Source organism: Zonotrichia albicollis, chromosome 5 (assembly GCF_047830755.1).
Source record: "Zonotrichia albicollis isolate bZonAlb1 chromosome 5, bZonAlb1.hap1, whole genome shotgun sequence".
NCBI lineage: Eukaryota > Metazoa > Chordata > Aves > Passeriformes > Passerellidae > Zonotrichia > Zonotrichia albicollis.
The window spans coordinates 14892435-14911105 of NC_133823.1; the positions used below are offsets into that span (position 1 = coordinate 14892435).

The 18671-nt window shown below is 44.3% G+C and overlaps 1 protein-coding gene across 31 annotated transcripts in view; it reads left to right on the plus strand.

The window, feature by feature from the left end:
* The first annotated feature begins 9055 nt into the window (after nucleotides 1-9055).
* Nucleotides 9056-18671, plus strand: part of ADGRL3 (adhesion G protein-coupled receptor L3) — a 488531-nt gene continuing 478915 nt past the window's right edge. For 26 of the 31 annotated variants that reach the window (XR_012580371.1, XR_012580372.1, XR_012580370.1 and 23 more), the window contains exons 1-2: nucleotides 9757-9963; nucleotides 10157-10340. The gene's annotated coding sequence lies outside the window, so the exon portion shown is untranslated. Of the gene's footprint in view, nucleotides 9074-9756; nucleotides 9964-10156; nucleotides 10341-10425; nucleotides 10509-10638; nucleotides 10658-10900; nucleotides 10921-18671 lie in introns of those variants that run through there. The other 5 variants (XM_074540856.1, XM_026792349.2, XM_074540858.1 and 2 more) reach the window with 5 other exon arrangements.

Here is an 18671-nt window from a genome sequence, read left to right on the forward strand (position 1 = left end):
ACAACAAAAAATGTTGTTAAAATAGGACATCACAGTGCTGTCCTATTTTAACTTGAAAGAGAGCAATGTGGGGCCAGTGATGTTACACTGCCCTCAGACTGACCGTGATTTTCACAGGGAGAGATGACTCCTCCCTCCTTTGCACACAAAAGCCTGCAATCTCCAACATGTAAGTACATGTAAACTACAAGGAGTTTTATGGGCCCCATTAAAAAAGGTTATTCTATGTCAGTGCTCCAAAAAGCAGAAGGCAGGTAACTTATAACCTAGATTTAAATTTATGATAGGCATCCTGGATTGACCACCACGAAGCAGGAATTTTTCTGTTTGCATTATTTTTGATGATGTTCTCCACTGCCACATCCAGGCCATCTAGTGCCCAGAAAATGTCACAAACAAGTATGTGGCACCAGGTAAGCAACACTGCAAGAAACAGTTGTACGGCAGTTCCCTCCTTGCACAGATCATTTGAACAAGCTAAAACTGAGTAAGATGCACCTGACAAAAAGGGTGTACTGGATGACACAGGTAACTGGGAGCTCTCATATTCTAATAATGTTAATGATATTTAGGGGTTGAGCTGTGTTCTGTGAAAGAGCCTGGTGATCCAGGACACATCAATTTGCCAATCAATTTACAGGGGCCTGGCATTGGATACAAATCTCCAAAATATATTGAGGGTCACATCTGAAAAGCAATTCCAGCACTTGCACCTTATTCCCTACCTACTGTTCTAAGCATCTCTTCACCATAATGATATTCATATTTTCCAAATCACTATGCTGTTCTCATCTTGGCTCACTGAGAAGCTGTTGTGTATACTAATTGGTGTGGTATGTCCTATACATTAGGGTGTCTGGCTTAATTTGTAAATCTTCTTAAAATTCGTACTTGAATTATTGATTGTACGGCTTGGACGATGAAATGAGATGGGGTGGATTTTAGAGTTATGAATAATAAACTCCTGCTCAGCCAAAGCTACCAAGTGATGAGTTTAAGCTTTAAGATATGCCCCACTACACATTTTACACATGCTAGTGCCACACTACCTATAGACCTCACCATATGTTTGTTATTCTTCTTTGTAGCCATGCAAAAGTAGGGATTATTGTGTAATGGATTTTAGAACACAATTCCTGCTGGTCTTTGCTGAGATTATGCACCTGAAAACCTCTTTTGAAATCTTCTCCAGATATTGATTGCTATCTGATTTCCATTTGGCTGAATAGGTGAGGTCCCTGACCCCCTTTTCTTGTGTGCTGGTTGACAACATTTGATAGTCCATCCTGTTATCCTTCATGAAAGACATTAGGTACAACTTGCTTGCTCCTCTTTCCCTTTCAGCATTTGTCTCAGCAAGACCTTTCTTCTAAAGCCCTAATGAGCACAAAACTAACTGGGTACATCTGTAGCCATGCTTAGGAACATTCAAGACTACCTGGCACTGTCACCCTTTTTGCACTGTTATGGTATCAGTACCTTGGTAATGGACTACTCAGCATTTCACACAGCCCTCAGGTGGGAGTCCTATGGCCCTTACTGCATTTCAGTCATCTCTTCCTGTTGGGTGCCTCTGCTGGTACACTTTGGTGTTTTGTTTGCTTTATCTTCAGCTGCCAGGCACTGTGCTAACTATCTGAGGATCAGATTGCCCATTTGTCTTGGATCATTTTCCTGTGACTCAATCAGAGGAAGCATTAAAAGATTTATGAAATGAATGTGTGAAACAAGGACGTGCCAATCAACTGTACAGTAGGGGGTAAAAAAAGCCATTATTTCAGTGACTGCTGCTATGTGTTAAAAGAAAACTGAACTTAATAAAAAATCATTCTACTGATTTCTGCAACAGAGTCCAGGAGGCAAAAAGGTCATGTAGAAGACCAAAAGGATCAATTGCATGTGTCTGTACAACCACCCATTTCTTAAAGCTCTGATTTTCGGTATAATCCCTTTGTCTATGTTTTGACCCAATCTTATTTAATTTATGTTTTTTATTCATTAAATTGTATGCATGAGGTATCGGCTCAAGACTGAGCCTTATGCACGTTTCACTGAAGGGATTTTCTGTTGTATTTGACACAAACCACTCTACCTAGTTTTATTATTTGAAATCTTCAAAATCTATCTTTGCATTATTGATTTCTTTCTTTTTGAAACCTGATTTACCCTCAGCAATAGCATTTAGTCTTAAAAATAATTAGGATCGCTTTACCACTGCAGCATAACCTCAAGTAAGAAAGTTAATTTCCTGTTCAGTTTAGAATTTTTCCATTAATACCATGAATACTAAATTTATACTATGGCAGTCAAAGTCCTCTGAGAGTACCTTTAAAACACCAATTTCTCAGCTGTGATAATTTCCTACTTTTGGTTCCCAAATGGCTCTAAATCCTCCCACAGAGTTGCAAAAAGAGTGGTATTTTCCCTTGTGTTTTTTTCTCTCTTATCCTGCTTGCCAGGAGATAGGTATGATAAGTGTTTACAGATGATATCAGCGTTACAGGATAGACAGTTAACAGTATCTGCAAAATAGTTAATAGTGCTGCAAAAGCACCGTGCCCAGCAGTCCCCAGGGCCAGCACAACATTTCTCTCAATAGCTCAAACTTCTCTCCATCCCAGCAAGCAATGTGAACGGGAACCTTAGCTTCTGGACATCAGTACAGCTCATCCTTCATGGTAACTCTGTGAGGGGCGCTAGTGGTGGATTTGCCACTCTTCCTCATGGGTGGAACTGGCACCTTACCTTCTGGACATCAGTACAGTTCATCCTTCATGGTAACACTGTGAGGGGTGCTAGTGGTGGATTTGCCACTCTTCCTCATGGGTGGAACTGGCACCTTACCTTCTGGACATCAGTACAGTTCATCCTTCATGGTAACTCTGTGAGGGGTGCTAGTGGTGGATTTGCCACTCTTCCTCATGGCTGGGACATGTTGGTTTCTTCCAGTGCCTCAAGGCTCCATGATCCTGGCTGATGGAGTTAGGCTAAATTGCAGCATGCAGTGAATGTTTTCAAGTGCCCTATAGATCATTTAAGGTCAGTCCATTGGTTTCCTAAGGAGTATGGGCACCAAGATCTGTGTGTTGTTGGTTTTGAAGAACATCTGATTTTCCTGAATACTACAAGAGTAAATCAACAAGCAGCCCAGAAATTACCGTCCACCTTTTTGGTCCTAAAAATCATTCTGCTTCTCCATCTCAACTAAGCCATTGCTTTTGCTATTTATTGGGATTTTTCCTGGTTTCCCTGAACTTTTGTGACTTTCACCCGCAGCTGCAAGCAACAAACCCCTTTGCTTCCAAATTTGCTGTCAGCTCCAGGGAAACCTCTCTGATGGCACAGCTTATTTACTCTGCTATTTCTGCTTCCTGTTGTTTCAGCAATAACTGTGTGGAAGAGCATTTAATTGCTCTTCCCATTTAGCCTGGCTGAAGCATGCTCAGCACACCCATCTGCTTCAACATGACTTCTGCATCAAAGTCCCACCCCCGCTCTACAACAGCCAGTTACATCTTACAGCCTAATTTATCCACACACAAAAAGAGCCTTTATTTGAAAATAGAATCAGAGCTAGCTCTGAAAATTCTTGGGTTCAAATTAATGAAAAAAAAAGGAACACAAGTTCTTTAAACTGAAATTCTAGTGACAATTTTTATTTTCTCTCACATTACATATGTACTAGAACAACAGAGACAGGCCATGGTTTCCAAACAGTTGAAATAACTTGGAATTGCAGAGGAAGTCTATATTGTTAGGTTTCAATTAAGCTAAATTATTAAAGATTTTTGTGTCTAATTGCCTTATTACCTTGACTACAGACAGATTCAAGTCAACAGTTCAGACAGCCTTTATGCATGGCCATTTTGCAATCCGTGTCTAAGCCACCAGTCATCACCAGTGCTCCAAACTGGGTTTGCACAGCATTCCCAGTTGGACTAAATACTGCACTTTTCAGGGCAACACCCTATCTATGCCAGGAAGTCTTTCCATGTCCCCACTGCCTCCGCTTCAGGAAACACTGAAACAGTACTGACACCCAGCAAAAGAGTAGGAATACCAAAAGAAAACCAGGCATATTTCTGTTTGTCATCGTTTACCTCAGCCATCAACAAAGGCCCATGCAAAAGCTCACTCACTCCCCCACCAGTAAGACTGGTGAGAGAATTGGAACAGCAAAAGCTAGAAAACCCGTGGGTTGAGATAAAGACAGTTTAATAGGGAAAGCAAAAGCAGTACACTCAGGCAAAGCAAAACAAGGAATTAATTCAGTGTTTCCCATGGGTAGCAATGTGTTCAGCCATCTCCGAGTGAGCAGGGTCCCCCAGCACACCTGACTTGGGAAGAAAAACACCATCACTCCAAATGTCCCCCCTTCCTCCTTCTTCTCCCCACTTTATACATTCAGCATGATGCCACATGGTCTGGAATATCACGTTGGTCAGGTTGGGTCACCTGTCCTGGCTGTGTCTCCTCCCAAGCTCCTGAGCATCCCCATCCTCCCTGCCAGCATGTCAGTACAAACAATAGAAGAGGCCTTGGCTCTGTGCAAGCCCTGCTCAGCAATAACAGAAACATCTTTAGATTATCATCGCTGTGTTCAGCACAAATCCAAAACACAGCCCAATAATAGCCTCTGTGCACAAAATTAACTCTACCCCAGCTGAAACCAGCACACTGATATTGAGAGACTGAGACCCCATCTTCTGCTGCACAAGGCATTGGACATGAACAGGCTGCAAGGAAATATGTTAGCTAAAAGTTAGATGGGACCAGCCATCCCATGGCACCTTCTCTCCTTTAGGCTTTTCTGCTGGTGCCATGGTACTGCAAATCTACTATGGGTGACCAGTATGCTATGGCTTAAACAATCCCTTAAATGCAAAGCATTTTCTTGACAGCCCATGTTTTCAAAATTAAATCATTATCAGTTGCATTTTCTATGTAATATGGGAGGGGGTCTTCTGTTATTTTTTGAGGTTATTCTTGCACCTAGAAAAATTAAGGTACATATTAGGAGGAAGAGACTAAAAAAGTCAGACTAAATATGACCCTTGTCACTGATTTCTGCTTTTGAATTGCTCCTTATTTTGGAATTTTGCTTGAGTCCAGTGTAATCAATCCCACCGAATTTCATACCTAAAAATGAGTGTGGATGTATGCAAAAACATGAGGTGCTTCCCTTGCAGGGAGGGATCTTACAGTACTTTCCTAAACCAGGACCACAGAGGAGATGATGATGGGGGAGAAGAAAACACAGAATGTGGAGTCTGTCGAGATCTAATTCAGTGTCCCCATCCATCCATCCATCTATCTATCTATCCATCCATCCATCCATCCATCCATCCATCCATCCATCCATCCATCCATCTGCTTGAATTGTTGGGATTTTATGATGGAAATGTGGGTTTATCAGAGATAAGCTGAGTTTTGCTGGAATCTATAGGAGGAAGTCAGTGATGTTTATTTGTATCACTCCATAGCATTTGTTTTTAAAAAGTCATGTAGTTTTGTCATGACAATACTTCAGATTGAAAAAAAATGGTGAAAACCAACCATAATACTTGATCATGAAGTAAAGTAAACATTGTATGTTTTGTGTAGGACAACTGGTAACAGTGCTGAAAACAGAAATGTCTATCCATGAATTGGTCCAGATGACATGCATCGTTGACAATAAGGTAATTCATTACAGAATGTAATGGCTCAGTGACAGTTGTTTATGGAAGTTAATGGAAATATGAGAGAAAGCAAGAAAGCAAATAGGACATATCTTCAGAAAAAGAAAGAAAAAAAGAAAATAATCAAAATCACAGTCAATTACAACTCAGTAAACCCACTTTTAAACCATCTCAAAATAATATGATTTTATCATTAAAGCCCCACATCTACCTGGGGGATAATGGAATAATGAGCAACAAATGATGCAGACACCACGGTGCCAGTTTGGTATGTATGACAAATCCTCCTGAAGTAAATTGATTGGGAACTCAAAATCCTGGGTGAACAGATTCAAACAATACAACTTGAAAGAGATTTTGTTTTTTTGTTGTTGTTTTTTTTTTTTTTTTTTAAGAAAGTGTTCTGGAAACCTCTCTAAGGTTGCAATTGGGTTCTGTTACAGGTTTCCCAATGTAAAACACCACACTGACTTTCAAGGCCTGAAGCCTGTCTGCCTATGCAAGTAAAAAATATCTGAATGCTGGGGTGATGGATATGGAAAAGAATAGGAGTAGATTATAGAGTCTTACAAAATGATAGAGCAGCACAACAAATCAATGCACTCTGGGGTTGCTGGTGAAGGTAAGTTATATCCTCAGACTGCACAGAATAACTGCTCTTTATGTAATCACACCTGGGATATGTCATTAAATTGCAATACCTCATTACCCGTCCTCAAAAAACACGGAAGAGTTTCAGGGAATTCAGATCTGAAAAAGAAAAATGATCAGACTCTTGGAAAGAGTGATACACAAGGAGAGATTAAGTAGCTTAAATATATAGCTTATCTAATCAATAATTAAGCAGGGGAAGGATAATGGCTTAAAAATATGTAAGAGAAAGATAATTATTTTGCATGATGCATGGTCCCAATTCAGCACAGTGCTAAAACATGTGCAGATCCATCAGCCCTGCAAAACACCAATGTCCATGATTTCAGTGGAGCTTCAGCACATAGCTAAATTTAAGCATGTGTTGAAGTACTTTGATTAATTTGGGCCATAACCACAAGTAATAGTATGAAATTAAGAAATGCAAAAATGTAGGCTGAACAGCAGGAAAATCTTCCAAATGGTGAGATATATGAGACTGGGGAGTAATCACTCAAGGGAATTGGTGGAAACCTTATCCCTGGACACATTTCAAGTTTTGCTGGACAAAGTACTGGGAAAATATCCTTTGGGGAATAATCTTGCTGTTGCCTCTGGAGACAACTGCACAACCTACTGCAACTATTCTGTGTCTAAGTTTTTCTGGGCTGACTCACAGCATTAAGTCTGAGACATGATTTTAAAAAGCACCAACAGCGCAACAGGCTGGTGGCATTTTGAAGCTCTTCCTTGCCTCCCCCCACAATTTACTGGGTTTTTTCCATCTTCATTATATGCAATGCTATTAGAGGGGAAAAAAAACCCCACACCACCACACTTTAGCTTAGTGGTTTTTTATCTTTTTGTTACTCACTGGCTGAACATTGATTTCATTCTCATCTCTGCATTAAAACAGAGCTTAAAGATATAGAGGAAATCTAATTTCAACTTGTAGGGCTTTGTTTCATTTCCAGAGCATGTATGGTGAATGGTGAATATTATCAGAGAGGTAATTGTATCTTGAAGAATCTCCTATCTCATACCTTTGAGCGTCCCAGCAGGAGCAGTATTAAAGATTTGGGGGTTTTGCTAGTTTGATTTGGGGTTTTTTTGGGGGGTGGGACTGTTTGTTTGTTTGTTTAGTGTTCTGTGGAGTTTTGGTGGTTGTTTTGCTTGTTTGTTTCATTTTTTGTTTTTCACCTCTGTGCAGACCCTGGAAGAAAGGCTGTTACAAAAAGGATTTTCCCAAAGATGAAGCAGTAGATTCTCCAAGGACTTTTTCCACTGGGAATAATAATTTTGGTGAGTCAAATGCAAGGTCCAAAGAACAACGGCTTTTTAATTGCTTTGAAATCTTCTTTTTCTTATATCAAATTGTTGTAGAAGATTGAGCATAATTCACTTGGACATGTGGATATTCTGCAGCCATGTAGCAAAAGGACAGGTGTTCTCTAACAAGACTTTGCAGAGATCTATTGGAAATGGTTGAGATAGATTTATTAAAAATTGTAGATTTACCTTCCCTGACCACAGTCGATATTCTTTCTTTATTTTTGCAGTGTCAGTGAATGGGCCCTGATTTTATTATTGGGAAAACAGCACTTATGTTTATTGGTACTAATTTTCCACTGCACATCAATGCATCCAGAATAGCTGTTCTTAACCTTAAATACATATTTCTGTGCCTGCCTAACTAGCAATTCAGCTAGGAACATGTGTGAGCATCTTCCTGACTCATGGTCTGAGTTAACAAACAAGGTTACTTAATTCCCTTATCCCATTTAAAAGAATGGCCTTGCAAAGTCTCCATCATCGAGGATACATAAAACCTTGTTAAGGAAAAAGCTGAGCAGGATAATTAACTGAGTGGATCTTCCATTGGGTTGGACCAGGAGGCCTCATATGGGCCCTTCCAGGTCTCTTGGCTAGAGTCAAAGCTGGGAGTGCAGCAGCTCCTCAGCTAGGTCTGGTAACTGGGATAAAGTGTGGTGTGTTGCACTCAGGCAATTAGAAAACTATGATTTTCTGAAATCTACTTTTTTGTTTGTTTTGTTGTTAAAAGAGCTTCATTTGTTTAGGTCCTTCCCTCACCAACCAAAATGAAACAAACAATTTGGTTTGTGAGGGAAGTTTTTAGCATGTTTCAGTCAAGGACCATTATTTCCAGAGATCCCACGTAAGCAGGTAAGATTACAAATGTTAATACAAAGGGAGGGTTCTTCTCTTTCCTGCAGGTTCCTGACTCTCAGGAGACAAGGGGATTCATGTTTCCCACCCTGCTGAGGGTGCCAGGGCAAGGACAGAGTGTGTCTTGCCGCCCCAGCTGATGCCAGGCTGTCCTGAGCCCCATCCCTGTGCTGGGCAGCAGGGAGACCATCCTTGAGCAGCAGGTAGGGTCTTGGGCTGCTTGGATGGGGACAACAGGCTGAGGCACCAAACATGAGCCGGGGAATCTAGCGGGGAATGGGTCTGAGCTGGAAACACAAGCTGCCATTGGCTTTCTGGGAAGGCAGCAGCGGGCAGAGCACCCAATCGCGGCTGAGGGAACCGCACAGGCGATGGATCGGTGCCGCAAAGGCACGCTGCAATTGGCCGCTCGGATGGGCACAAAATTCCAAGCGGCCAATCGGGACGTGGGAGATCCAGTGTGCGGCGAGGTCCGTGCCCAGTGTGGAGGCTGCCATTGGCTACCTGGCAGAGGAACCACGGGCAGAGCGTCCACCGGGGCGGTGTGGGATCCTTCGGGAGGGGCTGCGGGACAGGTGGTGCGGGCCGGGGGCTGGCACCGCAGCGGGTGCGGACAGTGCGGGGGCGGCGGTGCGGTGCGGTGCGGTGCCGGCCGGCTGCTAGGTGGAGCCCGCGTCCGCGCAACCCAGATCCGGGCCCTCGGCGCTCCCCCGCCCCTCGGCTCGCCGCCCGCCCGGCTCCGTGCGGCCGCCGCCGGGCAGGGCAGCAGCGCCGCGCCGCCCGCCGCCGCCTCCTCCCCGGGCCCCGTTGCCCGCTCCCGGCCCGGCCCTGCGGGGGACGCGGATGCCGCGGGTCCCGCCGGCCCGGAGCGCGCTGCCCGTGTGCGGAGCGTGTGCGCTGTGCCGAGCCGAGCCGTGCCGAGCCGGCGGGGCGGCCATGCGGCCCCCCCGCGCCCGCTGAGCACCGCGCGGGGCGCGCCCGCCCAGCCGCCCCCTCCGCGCCCGCGGAGCCGCCCCCTCCGCCCGCCCGCCCGCGCCGAGCCGCGCCGCGCCGGGGCTGGCGGTCTCCGCAGCGGGAGGAGGAAGAGGAGGAAGGATCCGGGGTGTCTGCGGAGCGCGGGGGGCTGAGGACCACCCGCCTCCCTCTGCGCGGGCGCCTTTGTGTCCCCCAGCCCCGGCGGAGCGAGGGGCCGCGGGCAGGGGAGCGGATGCGAAGAGCGGCTGGTGCTGGAGGGGAGAGAGAGAGAGAAAGGGGGATGGTGGAAGATTTCTCTCCTTTTTTATTTTTTTTTTTTTTGGTGGTCTCTTCAGCAGCGGCTGTTCTTCCCCAGCAGCAGCAGCAGCGGCGGCGGCGGCAGCAGCGGCAGCAGCAGCACAGGCAATGACTCTGCCGCATCCGAATCGCCTGGCCGGTGGCGCCGGCTCCGGAGACATCACCTTGCTCTGAAGTTGCCCACCTGGAGGAGGTAAATCGGAGCGGGGCTTTCGTCCAGAGGGGTCGGCGACGGCGGGGAAGAGGAGGGAGTGATCGCCTCCCCCATCCTCACACACTCGTCCTCCGGGAGGAAGCTTGTGTAGCAGAAGAACACGGCAAAAAAGGAAAGACTTTTACTTCTTTCTTTTTTTTAATTTTTTTTTTTTTAATTTTCCTTGCTTGAGGGGGACGTCCGTGCTTCTGGTCCGGCGCCCTTTTCCTCCTGCCTGGGGGCTTTGGTACTGTGGCCAGGTCTGCTTCCTACTCCCACCTCTGGTTTTAATGGCTGGATTGTGGCAGCAGCTCCCTGCTGCAGGTTGTTGAGGATCTGATGGGGACTCGCATCTCAGGAGCCGGAGGTGACTAAAGGTAACTAAGGAGCGGATGGATGGATGCTCGGCAGCCCTTGCCTGGCCCTCAGTTGCTCCCTTGCCCGCTTGCGCTGGGCTGAAGGGTGCCGGCCGCCCTGGGCGCACGCTTGGATTGAATTATGCTCTAATAAGGGTAGTTTGTCTTCAGGGGGGCTGGATCCTCCAGGTAACGGGGGAGCATCTCTCTGGGTCTGCATGCTGGGCGACAGTGGAGACGAGGGGTGTGCATCTTGTTTGGAAATGCCTTGTAGGCTCCAGCCTGGTTTGGCTGTGGGCAGCTAGGGTGGCAAAGAGTGAGGAGATGGAGGGGACCGGGTAGGTTTTGTTCGTGCTCTCTCTTGGTCTTTTTCTATGGAAGGCACCACGTTGGACCGGGGGGGTTTGCTGGTGTTACACTGAGGAATTCGTGAGTTTCATTATGTTTCCTCAATCTCCCCCCTTCTCCCCCCCTTCCCCGTCTTCATACCCGCTCCTCCTTGGATCTGCGTTGCTCTTTAATCGCTGAAGGCTGCCTCGAGAAGCGATTGCTTTCTTGGATATCGGGGGGCATGAGTAGGGGGCATGTTGCCGAATTGGGGGTATGTGTCGGGGGCTGCCTGTGCTGGATGTGAGGGGCTGGGCAGAGGTGTGAATCCAGCAGCCCCGGGTTACAGGTAGACGCGGGGAGCGAGCTTCGCCTTGCCGTGCAGCCGGGGAGCGGAGCGTTCGGTGTAGGTAGGGATGTGCGGAGCTCCCACCTCCTGCCCGTGAGGCTGCCTTTGCTGCCTCTTATCAGTGTAGGGCTGGCGTTTGTTTTGAGCAAGGGCCGGTATGTATAGCTGGAATTGCATTTTTAATGCCTCTTTCCTTTTAACCTTTTGTTTTATTTGCTCCCTTAATTATTTATTTGTGTTCCCCTTGCAATCATTTGACCGCGTAACTTGGAGGTACCGGCTGTAAGGCTGATGGCGGGGAGGAACCATCAGCCGGAGAGCAGCCCTGTTTCCCAGTTTAAGGAGCCTACCTCCAGCTGGTGCACCTTAGTGCTAATGAAGATGTAGCTACACTACCCCCGAGATGTGCCCTGGGTTTTTGGGGGATTGTCTTCCAGGACTGAGTTTGATCAGCAGACTTGCACCTGGAGTTGTCCAGGGAAGTAACGCTGACCTCCAATACATTTAGTTGGGCTTTCTTCCTTACCCTTTCCCCTACAGACAGGCAGATGTGTGGTCTTGCTTGAGGGGTGGCGAGGTAAGAAAGGAGCCTCTCTTTCTTTCCCTTTCCTGATAGGCATGAGGTTCTTCTCTGCGGTAGTTAAAACAACTCGTATTTTGGCCAACAGCAGTGTATTGTTTCTGCTTGTCAACTGTGGAGTTCATTATCGTTTTAACCAAAACAGCCCATGTCTATTGTATTTACTTTCCTGTTTAGATCACTCCTTAGGAGTTATTGCCATTTCCACTCTCACAGTTCTGGTTCCAGGCAGCCAGCTGCTTAGAGGGAGGCTGAGATGCAAGGGAAAAGGCGAAAATGCCATCTGTTTCTTGATATAAGGCAGAGAGGTAGTCTGCCGGCTGCAATTTCTCTCTGTATTATAGCATTCATTATTCCAGAGTGTAGGATCAGAATTTTCGAAGCTGACCGAAAAGAAATCTTCCCTGGAGTTGAAAAGAAATAAATTCCATTTTCATTGTGGAATGCTGCCTCTTAAGAGCGCAGCCAGTGCTGCCTGCTTGGTATTGAGTAGTAGCATGTGCTTTGTAGAGCTCATTTATCATCATTTCCAGGGGTTTGCAATATGAACAGGCTTCTACTGTGCATTCATTAGGAAGAATTCTTCCATGGAGCTTTTCATGGGAGTAAACCAGGTGTTACAGGTTAAAATGGGTTGCTGTCAGAAAGTCTGCAGTTGTCACTTTAGATCCATGCCAATGTTAGGTGACAAAGTTCAGGTTAGGGCTCCATGGTAAAGCTGTATTTTTTTTCCTAAAGATTAAAGTGCTCTGAGAGAACAGGAATCAGACCCCCTTGTTGTGGTCAAGGCTGCTCTGGTTCCTGCTCTTTAAGAGTACTTTTTCCTTATTTAGGCTTGGTTTACTATAAAGTGACTGCTGTCTTGTTACCTGCTAGCAAAAAATAAAGTGGGTAGAAATCTCTGGTATGTTTATTTCCAAAAGGATTGAACTTTCTGTAAAGCTAGTGTTCACCTGTGAGTTCCAAATAATTTCTGTCATTGAATAAGTATGCATTTTCCCTTTCTTCTTGGGGTGGTAAGGAGAAGGTATGTTTGGTTTTGCATTGAATTCCAGAACAAGATAAATGACAGTGTAGATTGTTGATAGTGAAAACATTGAGTGCTGCTTTGCAGGCAGTGAGATTTTAATGGCATTTATTAAGTTGAGGCTACCGAGTCCTCGTGGAGATGTGTTTTTCTGACAAGAGTGGGAGCTGGTGTTTCAGTTTCTTGGTGCCCCCCGGAGATGAAGTAATTTATGTGTTAGCCTGGGATATGTGAATTTGTCCTTGTGCCCTGCCGGATCCAGCCCTCCGCCCCCCTCCTTTGTTTGCTATGCATCCCCCAGGTTGGGGTGCCATGGGGAGCACGTCCTTCCTCCCAGTCGGGGGTGATGTGGCAGAGGTGCTCAGCTTGCCTGTGCAAGCACTGATTGCAGGAAAGGCTTTTTTCCTCCTGAAACAGAAAGCAAATTGCCCAGTGCCGGCTGGTGCAAACATGAAGCTGGTGCTCTTTGCTGGGTGGGAGGGAAGTCAAGCAGGTTTGTAGGTGAAAATGCAGGCATGCACATCCAGCCAGCTGACTGATGAGCTGGATGTCTCAGCCCAGCGTTGCAGGGCTGTTAGAAACATGAATAAATAGATATTTAGAGGCAGGTAGAGCAAATGATCAGCCAGGACTGAACAGGAATGTGCATGACCTTTAGCTTTGGGCAGCACTCAGCTGGAGGGCCTGATGCTGCCGTCAGGGTTTTCACATTCAGAGCATGAGTGGATGCATCATCAACACATTTATTCATGCACACGGGGGAGGTAAGTCTTTGTAAATGAAGAAGTCCTAGGAATGGGTGATTTATTAATAATTTTAATACTAATAGTGTTGGGACTGGTGTAGATTGACTAGGAAGCAATTTAATGTGTGACACAATATAAAAGATGGGTTAAAGATTGATGAAAGAGATGGAATTCAGGGAGCAAGAATGGATCAGAGAAAAGCTAAAGCATGAAGGATAGGAATAAGGATTTCTATGCTTTAAATAAGTTTCTTTTATTTTTTTCCTGTTGTAATTATATTACTTGGTGATTTTGGAAACAGCTGAATGCTGCAATTGGAGTGATTTTGATAAAGATTTTCATTCCCTAGAGGCATCTTGCATATCACAAGAGGTTTGTAAGAACAACTCTAAAATTAATTTTTTTTTTGGAGTGGCGATCATCTGAGAGATAGACGTCACAATATTGATGGGTTGCTGAGGACTGTAGTGAAATATCAAGACAGCCCTGCAAAATAAAGAAGGTTTTGTCTGCCCCTTCTGATGGGCTGCTTATTGGAGTAGGATGTGCTGGTGAATATCGACATTCTGGAGAGATGTTTATGGACGCCCATTTCTTCCCTGCTGGTCCTTTTCTCATTCAATAGATGCCCTCCTGCTGGGATGGGAATATGAAAAATGCACCATGATGCCAAATTCTGAGTGTACATCCACACTTCAGTCTCTGCTATGTCTTCAGGCAGTGCTTTCAGTTGCAGGATGGAGAGCTAGAAATTGTCATTTGCAGGAGTTCAGTATGCACTGCTGTATTTGTAGGAATGTACCTGTCCCAGTGAGGGGGTGTGATGTGCTAGCCCCTGGCTGCCTCATCTCTTGGGGTCGTGCCTGCCTTGCCAAATGTTTGTCACGCTCTTCACCAGCACTTAATGTGAGGCTCTTTAATCCCTGCTTGGGATGCATGTGAGTATGTCCTGTTTCTGGAGGTGTTGAGATGCTCCAGCACTCCCTGATCTCATCCTCGTGCTCAGTGTCAGTGGAAGCTCCCAGAACAGTCTGATGAAGTAGAAGGAGAACTTTGCTTTTAAGCATCTACTTTTAATTCTTGCTTACTTAAATGGCAAAGAAACCACCTCCTACTCAAATCTGTGATGTGATCCTATCTAGGACGTTATCTCATTGCCTGGTTTTGGCCTCCAGGTTTGCAGTGTAATGCTTGCTTTACATTCCTCATTAGATAATCTCTACAGTGCCGTCTGAAATTCCTGTCTGCAAGCTAAATGTTCATTTTTAAGACAACTTCTCTGAAGACACCTGGGCACTACAGCTTTTACTTCAACAGTCTTTTTAGAGAGCCTTCTGATTTTGCCTCTAAGGCAGATGCTTTTACACCAAGCATCTGTAACTTTAGCAAGGTAGCTAGTCTTTTCAGGAAATGTCATTTTAATAGTGTTGTGGACCACAGTTTTACTTAATAAGTGATGCTCAGTGTGGGATTTTTTCAGCCTGCCTGAAACCCTTTTTTTCCTCTATCCGAGTCTTTTTTCCCCCTCCCTTTTTGAGCTTTTAATCTCTACTTCTTCAGGCCCACTCCCATCCGAGGGAGGCACTACTACGTCTGTGATGGGAGCTCCCAATGTAGTCAGTGGAGCACTTCTGTTGGCTTCCCTGTGAGGGGAAGATGCTCAAGAATCTCACATGTGCCATCTTCAGAAGAGAAGCTCCAGAATCTCATATGAGGTATCTTTTCAAAACCATTCCCCTGCTTCAGCATCAAGTTTCTAGTAATTGTTTTGTAATATCTTTGCCAGAGGTGGCATTTCAGGCCAAACAAAGCAATGAACACAGAGGAAGAGTAGAAATCTGTGTACACTTCTAAAATGTGTTTGTGAAAACAGTCCAAAATTAAAATCAAGACACTTTTGTTTGAGGCTTGACAGCTTTCAGTTTCAAGGGTCATGAAATAAACGCCATTCTGAAAAAAGCAAAGAGGAGTTTGGCAGCTGTCCCAGTTAGGCAATATGAAGTTGTAGATTTCATTTAAATGCCTAAGAGTAATAAACCTTTACAGAGCATCCATTGGTGCTCACTCTGCCAGGATTTTTGAAAATTATTTTTTTGAAGCACGTTAGTCAACATGTGAGTAATTACACAGGAATTATTTCAGTGGCTACAAACCTAATGCTTCAGAGGTCTGTAGCACAACTCCGATTCATTACAGTGGGTACCTGTCAGGGAGCAGCTTTGAAATATTATGCACAGTGTTTTGAGTAGTTTGGATTATAGCTTTGCTACTATTAATTGTGAGAGCTTTACTGATTTGATTGCAGTTGCTTTGATTTATATCAGGTAGAGTCATTGATTTTGAACTTTGGAACGGAGCTGTGTGTTTCTAAAACTTAGAACAGGGTATCATAAATACAAAAGACCAACATGAGTGTTTTCTTACAGCGATCCAAAGTTAAAATGAAATTAAATAGGACTCTCTGTGCTTTTGTAGTGATGCTTAAAATTTAGCTCTGAATTGCCCTACTGCAAAGTCCTGTTCAAAGGTGTCAGCATTGCACAGCACTGTTCTGAAAGAAGGTCTAGTCTAAACCTGGCCCCTTTGGGTAAGACTCTCAGTGATTTTATACCAAGGGCAAGTAATTAATTTGTGAGAGTCACTGCACACAGTATATATGAGTTTTTACAGTAAGTCCTTTTGCCACTCCCTAGAAACCAAGAATCCACTTACAGAGGTGAGGCCACTACATCAATGAGCACTGTTTAAAGTTTGGGGAATAGGAGCGTTCTGACTAATGCAGTTTTAGAACAGTTTTAGAACATCTGTTTATCATGGGCAGGCACATATATAGACATATAAATACTATGATTTGGGGAACAGACCCAGTTCTGATTTTTTTGTCAAACTTGGGGAAATGAAACAGAGTTTTGGCTTTAGGTGAAATCTAAGAATTGTGCCTATACCCAAAACATAAATGTACCCATATGTGTATGTCCATATGTGTGCATACTCAGGTTTTGTTTGTGAAATGATGGTGCTGATGCATAGAGTTGGTTTTTTTTGTTTTTTTTTTTTATTGTCTTGCTGGAAACTCCATTTATTTTCTGGTTGTTTTTTTGGTAAGTGCAGTAATGGACAATAACTTGTGCAGGGGCATGCAGTTGTAAAATTTTAACTGAGTTGCTTGGTAAATAGTCCAACACCAAAATAGAACAACCCCATTTTCAGATGTGTTGAGCAACCACATGTTTTATCAGAGTCAGTTCTGGTCCTTGCTTATTTGTTGTAGCAGGCTTTTTCCATTCTGAAGTTGCTGATCCCAAGCCTGCCTTAATGAGATTTTTTCATTGCCCTCAGAGTGAGGAAGAGAAGCTTCAGTGTGTTGCAGAAGTGCTGTTTGCAGCATACTTGGGAAAGTCAACATTTTCCTTTGAGCAAGGAGTAAGGGGCATGTTAGCTACAAGTATGCTGCTAATACTAATTTTGGGCAGGCCTAGGTTATATGGGAAGTTGAGCTCAGAAGAGCCCAGCAATGGGAGCTGATGAGCTGTTAACTGGTTTTTTAGTGCTAAAATCGGTGTGTTATGTTGGAGGACACCAGGAGACAAGAGAGGCCCTAAGCAGCAGCAGTGCCCCTGTTCTGTTTGATCAGTGGGTCTCTCTGTAGGAGCCCTGCAGAGGCACTGCCCTGCCTTGCCAGTGTCACAAACCAAGCCTTGGCTCAGGCCCGTGAGAATAGGGGAGGGACCCAAGCCCAGTTTTTGATGTTCTGCATGGGTGGGTACCTTGAATACTCAAATGCATTCCTGTGACAGCTGACCCTGTAAGGACATTTTCAGTAGCTCTCTGGATTTTTTTCTCTTTTTTTCCCCTTTCCTTCTCCCCCACAATTTTTTTTAAATTTTGGTTTTTTTTTTTTTTTCTGTTCCAAAGACTGCTGAAGGAAATAAAAAAAGCACCCTTTGTAGATGTCTTTTTGAATACATTTCACCGATGGAGACAGTTGAGAATTTCAGGGATCATGTTAACTCCTTTTCTTTTGCTTTGCCCTTGCATGTGTGTGTTACTGACTGAAACATTGTGATTTCAAAATGGTGCAGATTCCCACCACTCACTTCAAAGGACACAGGTTTTTGTTGTTTGGGTGTTTTTGTTTCAGCAAGATGTATGTTGTGGTTTTTTTACCCATATGTGCTGTGTAATGTGAATCCTTACTTACCACTTCTGTTGCTGTGTTCTTTTGCATTTTTGGTTTGAGTTTGTTTGTTTGTTTGTTTGTTTTGTCTCCCTCCTTTCTTTCCCTGCATTTACAAAAGATTTTGGGATTCTATCTTGAATGTTTTTTTTTAAGGTGAAGTCTATCTGGAGGTACACACTGCTGGTCTGTAATCCTGTAGTAGATGGCTTATCTGGAGTATCCACAGAACAGCCATTCCTGTTTCCAGCAGACCACAGATTTCTATATTGGACATTGTTTCTCAGCTAAAGCTTGTTGGAACTGTGTATGTAATCTAAAATGTCATTCCTTTGGATTTTGGATATTGCAATCACAAGCTGTAATAGTTGGAAAATTTGATGTATCTATCCCACTTCCTTCCGAGGGAAATTATGATGTGACTACTGCACTTGCAATTCCCACAGCACAGACTTCTTCAAGAAAATGTCATTTTGGATTATCTTTAATGGATGCAGGTGTGTGGAATGTCTGTGTCTTTTTTTTTTTTTTTTTTTTTTTAAGAAGAATGTAATGTTACAATTGCTGCTTTATTTGGTACAACTCCAAAATGACATATACTTCCTTGAGTAAAATTCTTCCTGATAGGTATTTGAAATATAGCAATTATGCTGCATAGAGGGATAACTTGTGACCTTCTGACAAGGGACCCACAATTACAATCATAATGCACTTTATAGATCTCCTTAAGTAGGTCACCAATTTGCAATGAGTCTTTCTAAAGTCTGTGCGAGGCCTTTCAGTTGCAGGAGTGGGGAGCCTTGTTCTGTACAACATCACTGATACTCAAAAGGGGGGCTGAAATCGCTGAATCACAGGATGGATGAGGTTGGAAGTGACCACACTGGGTCATTTGATCCAACCTCCCTACTGGTGCAGGATCATCCTAGAGCACATTGTACAGGTTTGCATCCAGACTGTCCTTGAATATCCTCAGTCAGGGAGACTCATTTTTTGGGCAATCTGTTCTAGTGCTGGGTCACCTAGACAGTAATAAAAGTTCTTCCTCATGTTCAGGTGGAACTTCTGTGCCTCAGTTTCTGCCCATTGCCTCTTGTTCTTTTGCTTGGCACCACTAAGAAGAGCCTGGAAACATCCCCTTGACAC